Source organism: Cygnus atratus, chromosome 3 (genome assembly GCF_013377495.2).
Source record: "Cygnus atratus isolate AKBS03 ecotype Queensland, Australia chromosome 3, CAtr_DNAZoo_HiC_assembly, whole genome shotgun sequence".
In the NCBI taxonomy this organism is placed as follows: domain Eukaryota; kingdom Metazoa; phylum Chordata; class Aves; order Anseriformes; family Anatidae; genus Cygnus; species Cygnus atratus.
Window position 1 is genome coordinate 90,379,960 of NC_066364.1, and position 16,926 is coordinate 90,396,885.

At 40.2% G+C, this 16,926-nt stretch overlaps 1 protein-coding gene across 1 annotated transcript in view; it reads right to left on the reverse strand.

Moving 5' to 3' along the window:
- The window catches only part of LRFN2 (leucine rich repeat and fibronectin type III domain containing 2), a 41,060-nt gene that overhangs the window by 21,526 nt on the left and 2,608 nt on the right, over positions 1 to 16,926 (reverse strand). The window lies entirely within an intron of this gene.

A 16,926-nucleotide genomic window follows, 5' to 3' on the forward strand; every position in this document is an offset into this window, starting at 1 on the left:
GTGTTGACCTGTTCTTAGAAGTAATATTGCATTTCTTATCTCTGTGTCCTCATGGCATGTTGCCTCCGCTTCTTGATAATCTCAAGTGTAGTTGTCATTCTGTAGGTGATAGATATATATATCAGGACCATCATCCCACAACGGCTGACAAAACTGTGTCCTAAGCATATATTCACCTACCTGTGCTCGGTAAAATAATGGTTAGCATAAAGGGTATCTCAAAATAATGGGGTGAGAACAGAGATCATAAAAATAAGCAGCCAGTCAGATAATAAAACACAATCCCAAATGATATATCTAACAGAAACTTTTAAACAAACAAACAAAAAAGCTCTGCACAGAAATGCCAAAAGTCATAGCTTCCATAATTACACAGATTAGTAAAAAGTCTCACAAAATCTCCATCTTGGTAATTCTAAACAGAAAACAAAGCTGAAGAAATCTCAGTCTGTTCATGGATTAAACTACAAGTGGGAGAAGAAGATCCAGTCCTGACAAATGGTATATTGTGACTTATTAGCTTAGCTCTACTCAATTCTTCCTTGATAGCTACCATCCATGGGGGAACAAAATGAAAAGAAATTTCGACTGCTTTAATCAAAGTTACATTTAATTCATATTTGGGAAGCAGCAGAAGAGGAAAACATAAAGATTTTTTTTCCCCTCAAATATATCTCTCTGCCTTACTGTACCTTTTAATGTGCTCACATATATCACCCTTTTCATATTTTATCTTCTATCTTCATTCCTAAACATTGCTAAATGTTGTGTAGCTCTGCCTTTTTGAGCTGTCACAAGAACAACATGTAAGAGACAGCACTGCTGATAAACAGCAATGCATGTCAGCTCATAACTTATGCTGGCACCGCAAGGGAAAAAGACAAAACGTGCGCTCAAAATACAGCCAAATGTGAAAATGTGCGAGGGGTTTATTGTGTCACCTACGCTCAAACCTTAGCTGGGAGGGTGCTGACAGGATGGGACAAGCACAGGATCTATTGCTTTTGTTAGAGAATAGTTGAAAAATATGACAGATCCCTGGACACGAATTGCAGTGGGAGATTTTCGGCTCCCGTAGCTGGAGCTGCATAAGGCAGAGACATTCGGTTTCTGTCCAGCAGAGGGATTCATTACTCATACCAAATCACCCTGTCACTAAGGGAGCTTGTGGAAACTGCACAGGTATCTTGCAAGAGTTTGATGTCTCTTGGACCTTGTGTTCACAGCTCCTACACGCACTGACATTAGATGCATCTTTCAAAACCTTGGTACTCTGAGGGCAAAGCTGGTCTAATACCTCGAATGAAATAAATTTTTAGTGTTAAAATAGGTGTTTCTGCTAGATCCAGGTTTTTCTTGTCTCCTGCCAGGAAAATTAAAATCAAAGCTACAGCTGTGGGGAGCCTCAGTGCTCTTCTCCCTGGCACCTGTGAGGGGTGCTCTTCTTCCAGCCCTTGTTCTGCTCCTCCACCACATCCTCCACCCCTTTGCCATTCCCCCACAGACATCTGTCCTTCCTTCTTGCACATCCTGACCAGCCCTTTGCCACAGCAGGGGCTGAAAGGAAGGAGAATATGTAGGGAGGGAAGAGCCCTGCAGTCGGGTGATGGAGAGCAAAGTGGATGTGATCCATTTAGGAAATTCTGCTTCCAGGAGGAGAACAACCCCCTGTGGGCATGACGGATGTTGGCGATGGGGTTATTGTTTTCAAAGCCGCAAAGAGATTGATAGTCACATTTTCACGTTTCTGAATGAAATATTTTTAAAATTTTTTTTGTTGTTTGTTTCTTTGTTTGTTTCCCCCATAAGCAAACAAAACAAGTGTTATGGAGAATTTTCAGCCCGATTCTTGACAGAAACAGATGTTGCAATATTGGAATTTCCCATGGGACAGATATTCCAGGGCTTGTTCAATTTTAAACAGGACGAGAAAATAAAACCGAGTTGATATATGGTTTGCTTCTTCATAGCTGTTGCGGAGGCAGGTGTTTAGAGGGTGTGCTAGACAGATGTTGCACACTGCTGCAGTAACTGTGAGACTAACTAGTGTGGATTTTTTTTTTAATTATTTTTTAAATCTGCTCCGTGTTCAGTGTATTGAACAATCTATTACTTCGTGGTTCTGTCCATTCATACAGCCAATTAAGGTTTGCTTTGGGTAAACTGGGGCACTAGCTTCAAAACTGAAATCGCTTAAAGAGGGGTAGAAGAGAGATTTTAACCTTGCATAGGCATACAGTGTTTCACTAACTGATGAACACAAAGCCTGGCAAACATGTTAATCCACTTTTAATTGGTGAAACAGGAGGGCTAGGAAATTGTCAGGAGGTGTCTACCAAAGCTGGAATCTCCTCAGTGCCATGCAGCCATAAGATCACAACTGACAACCTGACTAGGTTCCTAGCAAATGCAAGTTATCAAAAGTTTCATTGCAGTCCTGACATTGTTACTGTGACCAGACACATTGAGGGGTGCCAGGAAAGAAGGAAGAAATTTGTCTACAACACAATCCCAAATATGCACAATGAAAGCATTGAGGCAGGAAAGTCTTACTAAGATATTGCTCCGTACCATCCTTGATAGTTGAACAACACCTAGTGTGTCTAAATTGACAACAATTAGGAATAGAGATTTACGATCAGGCATCACCACTACAGGGTTACATGCTTTTTGTCAGGAGGTTGCAAGACTTTGCTGGAGGAGGAAGGGAAGGGAAGGGAAGGGAAGGGAAGGGAAGGGAAGGGAAGGGAAGGGAAGGGAAGGGAAGGGAAGGGAAGGGAAATGGAGAAAAATAACAAATGCCACAAACTAACCAAACCACAAAACCAAAACAGTTTACGATCTCACATGTTACAGCAACAGAAACAAGTGCCCTGTATGTTAACCAGGCCAAGGAGCAACTCTTTTTGCCTGCTTCTCTGAGCTATTCTTTGTATTCTTTGGGTTTTCCAAGAAAGACTGAGTATATAAACGCAGCTTTGATTCCATTCACCTCCAGCTCAGCACCTCAGGACCTAATCTTTGCCTACACTACAGCCAGCAACAGAACCAATATGTACATACTGATAAACAAACCCTGCTGAGAAAAAGGAAAACTTTTGTTTGTTTGTTTTGAACTGTAATAACAAATTCAACAAGCTTTATACTTACTAGATAAAATACGTCCTTTAAAGATGTTAATATGAAGGTTAAAATCAGTTTTCTGGGGGAAGAAAACTTTATCATAGTTTTTATTTTCTCCTTTAAAGCCAAAATATCAACTAACTTTTGCAGGAAGTTTTCTGCCTTTGTGTTACTCCCAGAAGAATGCCACCTTTGCCCTCCAAAGTGCTATTCCTTTTATTCCGCTTGGATAACCATCATATTCATAAACCCCAATGAAACCAGTTATAAACACCTGTGCTGCCACACAATGAAATATGAGGAAAATTCTAGGAGAAAGCCCAAATGGAACCTGCTTAAGAACAAACAAATAAAAGGATTTGCTCTGAAACATACTCCAGCTCTGGCATAATTAGCTAATTAATCCACAGCCAGTATAATTATCTACTATGAGAGAGCCTGGATGGGGAAAACAAAGCAGAAAGGTGAAACAAACAACAATATTGTGTTTCAGTGGTGAAAACAAAACAAAAACAACACTAAAATGCTTCCATTAGGCAGAGTTTGTATAGCACAAGGTCTAGCCACCTCTTCATCCCACTCCATCCTGGTGTTGTTCAAAGACACAATACCGAGCCCTGAAATAGGACTGTGACTGTCCCTTTTGTTGGCACTTTTCATAGTCATGTATCCTGCTCCCAGTGTTTATTCCGTCCTTCCCCTTGCAAGCAGTCTTTCGCCTCTTAAGGTGTTAGTATCCTGAGAGAAAGAAAATATAAACTACTAGACATACATATAGCCTTGTGTCCAGGATGTGGTTCATCTCCCTAAGCAAATCACACAAGTGGCAAGCATGTGTATGAAGTGCTTTTGCACCTTTTTTTTTTTCTAGCAGATAGATTGATAGATTGTGGCTTTGCTAGTGCCACTGAGGATGCCAGAGGGTTGCCTGATACTACCCAGAGGAGATGAGGCTGCCACTGCCCTTTGCTCGGCCAGCAGCCCAATAACAGCAGCCATTCTAGCCACTATAAGGCCTTGGACAGGAGAAGCCAGGGTCTGATGGAGACTTTTTCCATGGTGGCCATTCCTCCTTCCTCTAGCTCAGAGTGCAGGGCACTGTCATGCTGGTGCCCAAAACAGCAACCAGAGGAGGCTGCAAGGATCAAGACGTAGAAGACAGAAGCAGTGACCTTATCAGCTCCCATTCCTGCTCAGCTCAGGTAAACAGCTGGCCCTCTTTTAATGGTGAAAGGGAAGAGGCACAAACAGAAGGGCTCATTTGAAGCCTATTATCTTCATTCCTCCTCTCCTCCGCCATTGCCAAACGTTGGCAGCAGTGCCTACATCCTCCTTATGGTTCTCCTAGGCCATGAATCTGTGCCCCCGAGGGAGAGAAGAGTTGGCACTAAGCTAGTGACCCATCCTTGCCATGGAGTAACCAAGCTGATATTCTGTCTCGACATATTCAAATTAGCAGGATTCAAGCTCGCTTGGACACTGCTGTCTCAACCCTGCGTGCAGTACAACATGGTTCAGATCATAGCAATCACTGCTGTGCATCCTTTTCTTTCTGCAGCAGCCTTCTGGAAAAGAGACACAGACATTCCCCACCCCCCCAGCACTGGCAGAAGGACTGATTCATCAAGCCCAACTCTCTGAGGCAATCTGCCAGACGACAGAGCTGCTGGTGGGGTGCCTTGATGCTGTCATCTACCCATATGTCTATTGGGCAGCTACTCCTTGTGCAAACCCCACTCTGAGAAAAATTCAGAGCACGGTTTGGGATGTCTATATACGAACTGATTCCACAATCCAAGATGGTTAAATAAACAAATGGATAATAAAAAAAAAAAAAAAAAAAAGAGTATTGGGTTGAGCAAACAGCTCATTTATTTGTTTTCTTGTCAAAATTAAGTAAATTATGAGATAATAAATATATTACAAAATTTAAGCCTGGGCAAATTCAAAGTGATGCAAGGGGAAGGGAGGGAGAACAGGTGGGCAGATTCAGTACAAATTCACACCTTGTGCTGGCTGACTCAAACTGTTCATCTCTGCAAATAATCTGTAAACCAGGGGCAGCTGAGCAAAGGGGGCTTCTAACATAGCCTTACAGTACTGTCTACAGGGTCTTTGCAACCACTCCAAAGCAGAGATGTGAGTAAGCTCTTTCCCATCCTAGGGTGCCAGGCTTGGTATGCCTCCCTCTGTCTTGCCCAGCATCCATGTAGCCCACTTCATTGTCATTGGCACACAGCTGATCTTGCTTCTACTCCACAACAAGCTCTGCCAAAGGCTGAAGCTAATTCTCATGTCCTTTCTAGGCAGCATTGCTTTGTGTGATTCTTGTCAAGTGCTCTGGGACCTAATATAGTCATACTGTGGCTCTGAGACATCAGCAGGGCTGTGACAATGGGGCAGATCAGCCTGCTGTCTGGACTTTTTCTCTGGCTATGAAAATCAGAACATTTCATTTTAAACATAAAAATATCTTGATTGCATGATAGTTTGAAGGTTTCTTTAGATTGCAGCACCAGCCTGTTATCCTCAGCCACGACCAGAGTACCTTTTTGCTTGGCACTGTTACAGATCATTAAGATTACAGGGTACATGCCTGTACTGCCCTCTTATTAGACTGTGAAACGAGACACGTTTGGGGGAAAAGAGTAATATGACAATGAAATAACCCATATCATGTTTTCAAAGACATCCATTACTTCACATTTTCTTTCACCATCAAAAATTTGAGTTACCTTCTTGCTGTGCGCTTTTAAGAACAAAAAAGAATAAATGATTCCCTTGTAGAACAAGCCTTCATTGAAAATCTACAAGTAGAACACTCAAAACATTACTTGGAATATGAACCTGATTTCTGCCTCGAGTCTTAAGATTCTCAGCTTGTCTGAAATCCCTCTCTTTCATCCTTTCCTGACCAGAGCATTACCACAAAGACTACTAACTGCAAGCATGTCACTTAAAGCTTCAAAATAAGTTTAAATGAGAAACGAATGTTGCATTCACTTTGTACTGGATGGCCTGAACAAAGAGATTTTTCTTCACTCTGAGTACATATATTTTGCCCCAAAAATTTGTCTACTAGAAGGAAATCCAAAAACAACCAGACTTGTAAGAACTAAAGGTAATGAAGACTTAATATATAATATACTCAGTCTAGTGTATTCCTATTTTTCTTTATTTTTTTCTAGTGGTGTATCTCATTGAGTTCTAGACTTCTCAAAAGATAACTCTTAAGTCATTTCTCTAAGGAAGTAAGCTGAATCATTGTTATCGTAAGTTAAGGTTAATTAGTGCATTCATACAAAAAGCTACAGTTTTTCTGAAAATAAGCTGGGCATGCAAGCCGAAAGCCTGGTGTGTAAGAGAGAGGGTATAACAGGAAATTCAGAACAAAAAATTAGATAGCTGAGTCTACAGCTAAATCAATGAGATAAAGCTAGGTTGCTCTATAATACACATGCACAACATTTTATGTCAATATACTCTGAAGATATCTGGTCAGGTAGACATGGGATGATGTTACATGAAATTCCTCTCACCTCTGAAGGCTATAAGATCCATGAGGAAAGACACCTCTTATTTAGGTTTGTCTGGTGTCTACTGCCATAAGCATCTGATCTTTACACAATCCTATAATTAATTATGGGTCATGATACCCAAGACAACCTTAATACCCCTTGGCTAAGAGGCATCCTGTGTGCTGGCTCACAGATAGCATTTAGTGTTCTGATTTGTGTGAAGAATGCTAGGTCTACCCAAAGCATTTTCTCTCATTTTTGTTTTTTAATGAAATCTGTACATTTATGTTCGTTGTGTTCCTCTCTTCAAAGAAAAAAACATATCCTTACTGGAAGTGGCATTTCTATCAATTAATGATGGTAAAAAAAAAAAAAAAAAAAAAAAAAAAGTAAACAGTAAGGCACCGGTCCTATTTTTCTCTTCTTCAAAGACAGACTTAACTGAAACAAAATTTTCAAAGCTGACTTCTTGTTTTCTTGAAAGACAGTCCTGGAGGGTCAGTCTTCCTCTCCGGGAGTACTTAATGAGAACAGGATGGCAAGGCAGCAATTGCAACCGCCCTGCACTCACCAGCCCAAATCCAACCTCTTCCCTGGGGCAGGCAGAGGGTGGTGGGCAAGATCTGGTCTGCCACAGTGCTCTCAGTGAGGAGAGCACAAATCTGGAAAGTATTTGGTGAAAGATGGTCACATATTATTCTAGGGGTTTCATATTCTTAGAAATAAGTATTTCTGAATATGATTCAATAACAAAATGGTGACATTTGGGCCACTTTCTCATTGCCACAGTGGCAGTAAAAATGCTTTTAAATTTTTTTTACAGAGTGGCTGTATAGTCCAAACCCTCTCAGAGCTCCATTTTCATTATCCCTTTGTGAGCTTTATGGAAAGCTGAGAACCCCATGTTTTCATCAGACGCCATTGTTCTCATGGAATCTTTTCTGTTTTGAGGTAGCAAATGTGAAGAATAAAGGAAATGTCCGTACTATCCTTAAGAATCCTGGTTAGTGAGGTGAGAGAACAAGTTTTCAGATATAGATTTAGAAAGGCTAAAAGTAGTTGTTACACTCTATGATCATTTCTATTTTTTTTCAAGATCTCCTTTTCAGATATCTATAGTTTTAACCCAAGCTGAGGAAGCAGTTAGAGTGGTGGTTCGTTCTGTGGCCACACCTGGAACTCAGTGGATCAGCACTGGAAAGACAGGAGCATTGTGAACCTGCTGCAGGCATCACCTGTAGAAGTTAAACTCAGACATCAGATGGAGCATTTTGCATACTTAAGTATGCATTATATATACAAACTATGGAGGAAATGAAGCCTCATTGTTTGCACTATTCCTTTAAGGAGAGGAGACCCCTCTGTTGCGCACTTACATGCTCTGCTGTTAGAGCCTTGATCTAAGACTGATACTACTGAAGTTGTTTTTCCCAAGTCAAACAGATTTATAACATATATTTAGCAACAGTAACAATATTAAGAATGTGGTACTTTCCCAAATTGTGACATTAAGAGGGGAAATTGTCATTTGAAATGCAAGGAAGGACTTTATTAGGAATGCATTGAAAGCTAAATCAGGATTACTCCCAGCTGTGTTTCTGGAGAGATGTTGTTTCTTCCACTACCTTACCAAATTACCTTGAGTAAGCTATTTAACCTCCTTCTTTCTACCTCTGCCTCTCTAGAAAACAAAGCTAATCCTAAACCACAAGATTTTCAGGCTGAACCAAAGCCTAGCAAAGTCAGTGGTGGTTACTCATTTCTGAGGACTTTGAGTCAAGCTTTCAGTCAAATATTTAAGTAGTTAATATTTTTAACTATCAGTACTAAATGTTATTACTTTTCATGACTATGAATGACATGGGAGGTTGTTACTGTTAAGCAGTCAGAAGCTGACAACATTTTTTCTGCACAGAGCAGCACATGAACTGCTGTAAATCTGTCCTAGATTTAAAATAGCAAAGATAGTGGTAGCTGAGCAGCTGTATGCTGGCTTGTTAATATTCATGAACGGTATGAATCTGAATACATTAAAACTTTTCATTTAGACATCAAAATGTTGACTCACCTGAAGCTTAATCAAAATCTTATTTCAATAGTTCATTTTGGCATCAAAAGTGTAGCTTGCTACCACAATGACGGGTGGGGACAGCTCCTGGCATTTGGGTTTGGAGCAGCTAAGAGAGGGGATGTGGCAGATGTTATGGGCAAGCATTAGCTCATCGTGAATTCCCCTCAAGAAAAAATGCTGAGCCTTTGATGAGTTCTAATAAATAATTAGCAGCAGAGATAAAACAAGAGTACTGCTGTCTTATGCTGAAAACGGATTCTGAATTCATTCCTACCCTGTGCAACACCCCTAGCTGTGGTGGAGATACTTCCCAGCAGCACAACAGGGGCTGAGATGAGAATCAGGCTCTTTGCCTTTGTTTTCAGCTCCTGAGGCAGAGCTTGGGGCTAGAGCAGTAACATACAAATTCTCCATATACCTCACTAAACATTATGTGACAGTTGTTAAACTTTGAAAGAAATGGGAATGCCTCGAAACTGCTGAAAGGTGCTGGCCTGCCAGTCCCTGTGGCCTGGAGTCACAAGCCCCTTCTTACATGCCTTCACATACTTCTCACATATTCACACAAAGGGACCTATCTCCTGCATGGAGAAGTGACCATTTAGTATTTTGCCTTTCTGTGTCAGTTATCAAGCAAGAAAATATCAGTCTGGGTAGTGTTTGCATGATCTGCTTCTGCTCATGACAGACTGAACTGCCAATCACCAATGGTTTCCTTATCAGTTGCTGTATCAGATGGATGACTGTTTATCACAACAGTCTAGGAAAACTTTAGTGACAATACCAAGCTATTCATCTATTTTCCTTTCATTCTTGATAAGTTTTATATTTTGCATTTGCATTATACTAATATATTTATTAATATTTTATATTTTTATTTCCCACTTCATTTCCAGACAATAAATGTTTTTTTTTTTTTTTCTATTTTCACTGAATTTTCTTTTTTTTTGTTTCTCAAAGACTAAAAAGTTGCAAGGAAAAAAAAATTGCAAAGAAAAAATATTGCAAGGAAAAAAAATTCAAAACAACAAAAAACAAGCAAGAGGAACGAAGGAAGGAAGGAAGGAAGGAAGGAAGGGAGGGAGGGAGGGAGGGAGGACAGATGAACTCTGTCACTGTACTTCTCCCAGCAATAGAAAACATAAAAAGGGTAGATGAACATTTTTCAGCAGAAGTGAACAAAACCCCACAGTCCCAGAATATATGCTCCTGTGAAACAGCTTCTTCATTATGTCTGAAGTCTTTCAGGAAGCCTGCACATGCTGAGGACCCTCTAGAAGTCAATGCACACTGCTGCTGCAAACCCCTCTCAAATGACCTTAAGTACCAAACATCCATGTTAGACGTTTCCCTGCTCTGCTTATAGGAATTTTGCTTCCCTTTGGGACTGTGACTTCACATTTTTTATTTTTACACAGTTGCTATCTCAGCCTGTCAAATATAAATGATTAATACATGATGATTAATGTCTCTGTGTGATATTCTTTATACCAACAGTTTTTTTATCCAATGTTTAAATATATAAATGCTTTGACCAAATAAAGGCTTGTATCCTGGATACAATGGAACTGCAATAGCTCAGCTCACATGCTGAGGCTGAGTAGTTTTTTCACCAGCTCTGAGCCTTAGAGGACAGTTCAATGCCTAGACAAGTTTGAGACAAGGATGGGACTGAGAAAGGGGTTAAAGAGTGAAAGGCATTTACGCATAGGTCTTCACCTGTATGAACCCCATGTCCAAGTCACAAGTAAAGATATATGTTCAGGACTTTCAGAAGAAGATAAACCTCTGCTTTCTCTAAAATTGCCAGAACTATGTATTTTTGACTTTCTACAGAGCAAAAATAATGTAATCATGTTTTACTATAGCATCAGGCTGTAGAGATTATTTGCTCTAACTAAGCAACAAGGCAGGACTTCCTGTGTTTTCAGCCATTAGCTGGTAGACCTCCACACAGTAGACTTTCATTGCCAGAAATATCAGTGATCTAGACAGTGGCACCTCCTCTGATACATGATCTGGTTTTCAGTGTGGCACTGCTGTTGGAGATAAGCCCCTAACACACCTGAGATATTTCTGAAGTTTGCAGCACCTTAGCCATAAAACATTTCAAACTGACATGCAATGGAATAGGAGTGGATAGGCACATTTATTCCACTAAGCTGTGAGAAATTCAAATTCAGTTAATTAGTTCCTACCTAAGTAAAAGTATCCATAAGTGCAAATGTTGAAGTTATTCTTCGTTCATAAAATGCAGTTGCACTATCACCTGACTGCCAAACTGAGAGGTGATATAGTAGTGGTCAGTGGAGTGATCTCAGTTCAGCCAGTCTGTAAAACACTTGCAGTGAAAGATTCTGTGTAAATGTAAATCATTATTCTGTTGTTTAAATAATAAAACCCATGGCACTATTGTTTAAATAGGCTGTAGATGTGGAGACATTTATTCATATTGTAATGCTTAAACTGCCTGCAACATAAAATATATATGGAAAAAATAAGCTTTCAGAAATATATAAAATTTGGTGGTGGTATTGTTCTTTTTTTTTTTTTTTTTTTCTTCTCAGTGGTGAATTTATAAGCTAGGGGAAATGTAGTACTATAGTAATCCTCAATTTGTGCAGAAGTTTTTATCACTTTTAGTATGAAATACCACAAAATGAAACAGACCTAAATATGTCATAAATCTAATGACTATGTCACATTTCAGATACACATTTTTAAGTGGCTGCATCAGTGCTTTAATTCAAAACACAGCCAGCAGGCTCAGTATAACCTGGGAAGTTCTACAGAACATTTGCAGACTTATTCATCTTTTGAAATTGTGGTGATTTTATATATTACATCAATGCCCAATGGCCAAAACTGAGATGTGGTTCCACATCATGTAGGGTGCACTCCACATAAAATAGACAATCTCCACCCCCAAATGCCTTAGTTAAATGCAGGTGTTATGGTTATGTAACGCTCCATCTTAATCATTTATGACTATCCCTGTTGCTGCCACGCAATGACTTCAAAGCAGCAGTTTTCATTTATGTGAGTTACTGTTTCCACAATATTTTCTGAAGTGTTTATCCTTACGTGGCAAGGTAGTGCTGTCATCTCATTTAGAGGTGGGAAACTAAGGGCCAAAGAGACCACTTTCCAAATTTTCATATTTTAGTTCAATTCCATATTCAAAATAAATTAAGTCTACACGTGCCTGAGTTGTACCGATAGTAAGTCTGATGATCTTAAACTTCTACAATAATTTCGGAAGGAGTATAGAAGGAGACAAATGTATTCTTAACTTTCCCAGAACAGGTAGGATTTCTGTGACAGAGCAAGTGTCCCAGTGTTTGCTCCTGTTCACCTGAGTCTAAGGACAGACATTGCTTTGCAGGCCCCTGGTCTTCTCCCATCCCTTTCTCTGTTGGACATTGGTTACTCTTCCTGTATTCACAGTGCTTTTTTGTTTTTGTTTTGTTTCCTTCAAATAAGAGGTGATTTAAAGTCATGCATTTTGTAAAAGGCTCCTTGTCTTGGCTAAAAGTGATGGGCATAATACACATTTACTATCAGCAGTTTAGGGGTGATTTATATTAGAAAAAAGGATGAGGGATGGAAAAGCTGCAGCATTAAAAACCCACATAACTCTCCAAGCATACCTATACTCACTTGGTTCCGGCCTTTGCAAATTGCACTGTGCTATTCTGGAGGTACAGTTACAAAAATCTTTTCTTCAGTGATTAGATTACAGTGTCAAAGGAAATAGCAGCTCTACCTGTTGTGTTGTAGCACGTGGTTGGCTACTGTGCGAACACCTTCCTACTCACTAGTAGGGGAGGCTGAAAGATCACTGAACCATCTGTTGTTTCCACTTCACATCTTCTTAGCAAGTGTCAGTCTTTAAGATTTCTAACAGGAGGTACTGGTATGGGCAGGGAAAATTTGGAAAAAAAAAAAAAAAGACAATGAGAAGTACAATTAATCTTACAGTTGTTCACAGAATCACAGAATGGCTGAGGTTAGAAGGAACCTCTGTAGGTCATCTGGTCCAACCCCCCTGATCAAGCAGGTTTACCATCAGCAGGCTGTCCAGGACAGGTTTTAAGTATCTCCAGGGATGGAGACTCCACTTTTTTCTCTGAACAACCTGTGTCAATGTTTGGTCACCCACACAGTAAAAAAGGGTCTCCAAATGTTCAGACGGAGCCTCCTCTGCTTCAGTTTGTGTCCATTGCCTCTTATCCTGTTACTGGACAACACTGAGAAGAGCCTGGCTTTGTCTTTCTTGCACTTCAGGTATTTATATACATTAATGATATAACCCCTGAGCTTTCTCTTCTTCAGACTGAACAGCCCCAGCTCTCTCAGCCTGCCCTCAAATGTCAGATGCTCCAGGACATCAATCATCCTCATGGCCTTTTGCTGGACCCACTCCAATATGTCCATGTGTCTTTTGCCCTGCAGAGCCCAGGCCTGGACCCAGCACTTCAGGTGTTGTGTCACCAGTGCTGAGTAGAGGGAAAGGATCACCTCCTTTGATCTTCTGGCAATACTCCTCCTAGTGCAGGATGCCATTAGCCTTCTTTGGGCAAGGACACACTTCTGGTTTGTGGTCAACTTGGTGTCCACCAGGACTCCTGGGACCTTTTCTGCAGTTACTTTCTAGCCAGGTGACCCCCAGCATATACTGGTGCATGGGGTCAGTTTTTCCCCACAGGCATGACTTTGGGTTTCCCTTTGTTGAACTTCATGAGGGTCCTGTCAGCCCATTTCTGCATCTTGTTGAGGTCCTCTGGATGGCAGCATGACCCTCTGTCATATCACTCATTCATCTCAGTTTTGTGTCTTCGGCAAACTTGCTGAGGGTGCACTTTGCCCCACCATTCAGATGATTAGTGAAGATTAATGAGGATTTTATAAGACTGTGTCAAAAGCCTTACTGAAGCCAAAGTAGACAATATCCACCACTCTTGTCTTGTCTTGTCTACCAACCTAGTTATTTTTTCATAAAAGTTTATCAGCCTGCTCAAGCATGACTTTGTGATCCCATGCTGAGTACTCCTAACCACCTTCTTGTCCTTTGTGTTCCTTTAAATGGTTCTTAGAATTAGTTGCTCCATCACTTTTCCATGGATTGATGTGAGGCTGATCAAGCTGTACTTCCCTGGGTCCTTCCTCTTTTTGAAGATGAGTGACATATATGCTTTCTTCCAGGCCTCAGACATCTTTCCCAAGTGCCAATTCAAAGATAATTGAGAATGGCCTTACAATGACATCAAGCCAGCTCTCTCAGCACTCATGGGTCCATTCCATCAGGGCCCATGTATGCCCAGTTTGCTGGACTGGAGCAGTATGGACCACAGCTATATATGCCAGCCAAGGGACTTTATTAGTAGTTTAAAAAATGTACCTGCAGTTCTTAGCAAAAATAAATAAATAAATAAATAATTTCCACTTTAAAAGGGCATGCTTGAATAACCTTCACCAGTGGGGGAAAAAAGAAAAAAAAAAAAAAAGCAAACAACAAACCTATCAATATGAAAAAAAGACATAGATAGCAAGGCTTGAACCTGTTAGCCAAGATGTGGCTTCACCTTCTCCATCCAGGGTAACCTTGGTTTGAATAGCCCAAAGATGAACAAGACTGTTATTATCAGTGTAAGGAAAGTGAAGAGGAAAGAAAAGTTGGAATTCATATGCAACAAATCAGAAAAGGGAAAAAATGCAAAACAAGAAAAAAAAAAGGCAAAACAAGCTTTCCTTTTCTCTCACTCTGCCTAGAGAGAGGAATCCTGGTTCAGTTCCAGGTGGAACTAATCTTGACTGCAGGATTACTAAAACCAGTGCAAGGACAAGCTAGAGAAAGATAAAGAGCTCACTGGGACCACGCATAGATCTGTAAAGCAATGGTGTTCACCTGTGTGTAACACACAACTCCAGCACAGGACTCTCTTGTAGGATCTTTTCCCACATGACCACAGGTCAGGGCACAAAAGAGAAGCTCTAAGTTTCCACTAGCTGCTAAGTGCATGTTCCATAAAAGAAGGAGCATTCCCTTTTGGCAGTGATATGGCAAAGATAATATATAGCACCCTAGGTTATTTATTTTGTGACAGAGGTTGTCATTGTAAGTTGATATTGACCAAACTGCCTCTTTGAGACCTTTGTACAAGCTACTGCTCCCTTCCCTCTGGTTTCTTCTTCTCACTGGGAAGCCATGTGGAACAGAGAGCTGATCAAGACCTGTGTTCATTAGATCAGTATTAGAAACATGCATTCTGCATCCACTGATCAGGAAAAAAAAAAATCCTGCTGCTACTTTCAGCCGTGGTCCTGAGACAGCAAATAAAAGGGAAGTCAGATTGGGAAGCAGACAGTGTTCCTTCCATTAATTCTCAATACAATGACACTGGTCTATCAAGAGGTAAATTTCAGATTTTGACACCAGTTCAGCTCACTGAAATCAGGAGACCCAACAGTAAACACTTGAATTTTTATGGGGTCATTACATACCATTGTGGTCCCATTTGCATCATTTGTATCTCCTGCAGATGGAAAACCATAGCTGGGACGGAAGCAGAAATGGGACTGGTATCTTACATAATGATCAAGAAGCAGCTTAATACCAACAGGGGGGAAGAACTGCTGTTTTCATTCTTTCACTATGAGTACAATGTACATGAAAAATGCTGAGCAGAGAATAAAGCAAACTTTTGTCTTGTGCATACAACATTTCTTATTAGTAAGGCAGGATTCCTTCAAGCTGAGCACAGCCAGTGGGCCTCAGTCCTGGCACACTGCTATATCTGAATGTATATTAAGTGCCCATCATTTCAGTAGCTAAGCAGTATCACATCCCATTTAGCACATACACAGCATTTTATAGAGCAGAGCGCTGTAAAAATCCTTTTCCCTTAGGTTTTTCTACACATTCATTGCAGTGACATGCATCTGACCAATTAAAGCAAAACAACTTTAGTTAATTAACTCTAAGGGACTGAGTGGTTCCCTGGCTGCAGGTCATTAGAGCTGTTTTAGGTATATATGAGTGCCACTGATTAACTCTTAGCTGCTGGACAATTTACTTCATCTTCCTAAGTTTTATTTTCCCCTGGTGCAAAATGTAGGGAAATAAAATTTGTTTTCTTTGGTGAAGTGCTTTTGAGAGCTGTGAATGAAAATAGCTACACATCATCAATGAATCCTCAAAAAGTCCCAATGGGAGTTTTACGGAAATAGAACTGTCCTCACCACTGTGCTTCTGGAAAACTGAGCCACAGCTGAGTAAAGCAACAGGGCCAAAAACTCACTGAGAAGCAGTAGTGAGGACAGGATAAGAATCAGGAGTTGCCTGACAGTCCCTGGCTCCTCCAGACCAGACTGGTAAGACAGCATCTTTCTTTCATTTCTGCCTATGGCATCTGATTCTCATTTCTACAGCTACTACACTATGTGACTTCCCTTCTGCATTGTTTTATTTACCCTGTCCATCCCCTTCCTCAGCAAACCAACACATTTAATCAATTCTAACACCTGACAACCTCCACAAACTTATTTTTTTTCAGTTGCAGGGATATTCCTTTTCACTGTGACAAATTGACTATAGAGTGTCATATGACTATGCACATTCTTCAGAGTATTTTTTTCCGAACTATTGCTGTGCCCAGGATCTTAAATGTTGGTTGAGTTCTTGCCTAAAGTTTTGCCTAAAGAAAAACTGGCACTGGCACATTTTCTTTTATTCCATCCCTAATACTCTACCATTAGTTAGTTTTATCTTAGACTTTCATTTTCCTTAACTCAACATAGCTGCAAGTCCCAAGGCTGACATACCACTTCCGCGGTACATTATCCAGAGTAAGGCAGATAATTTCCATCTTCCAAATGATTTGATTATTTCAACATATTTTTATAATTGAGGAATGGAAATGAACAGAACTGAGTTTCCTCATATTTCTTCAGTATTTGAGTAAATATCCTTTAAAAATACTCCTTGGACTTCCTTAACAATATTCCTACTTTTGGCAAAGAGTAACTAAGTTTGGAGTAGCTAAGTAAATCACTTTGTGAATTCTGCTCATCATGTGTTTGTTACAAAACTATTTCTTGAACAAAATTTCAGTCATAAAAACTTCAGTTCTGTAAGCAACATTAGAATTACAAATCATTGTAGGAGAAGGGTTAATGAAAAACATTATATGAACATTTACTACTGCTTGGTTT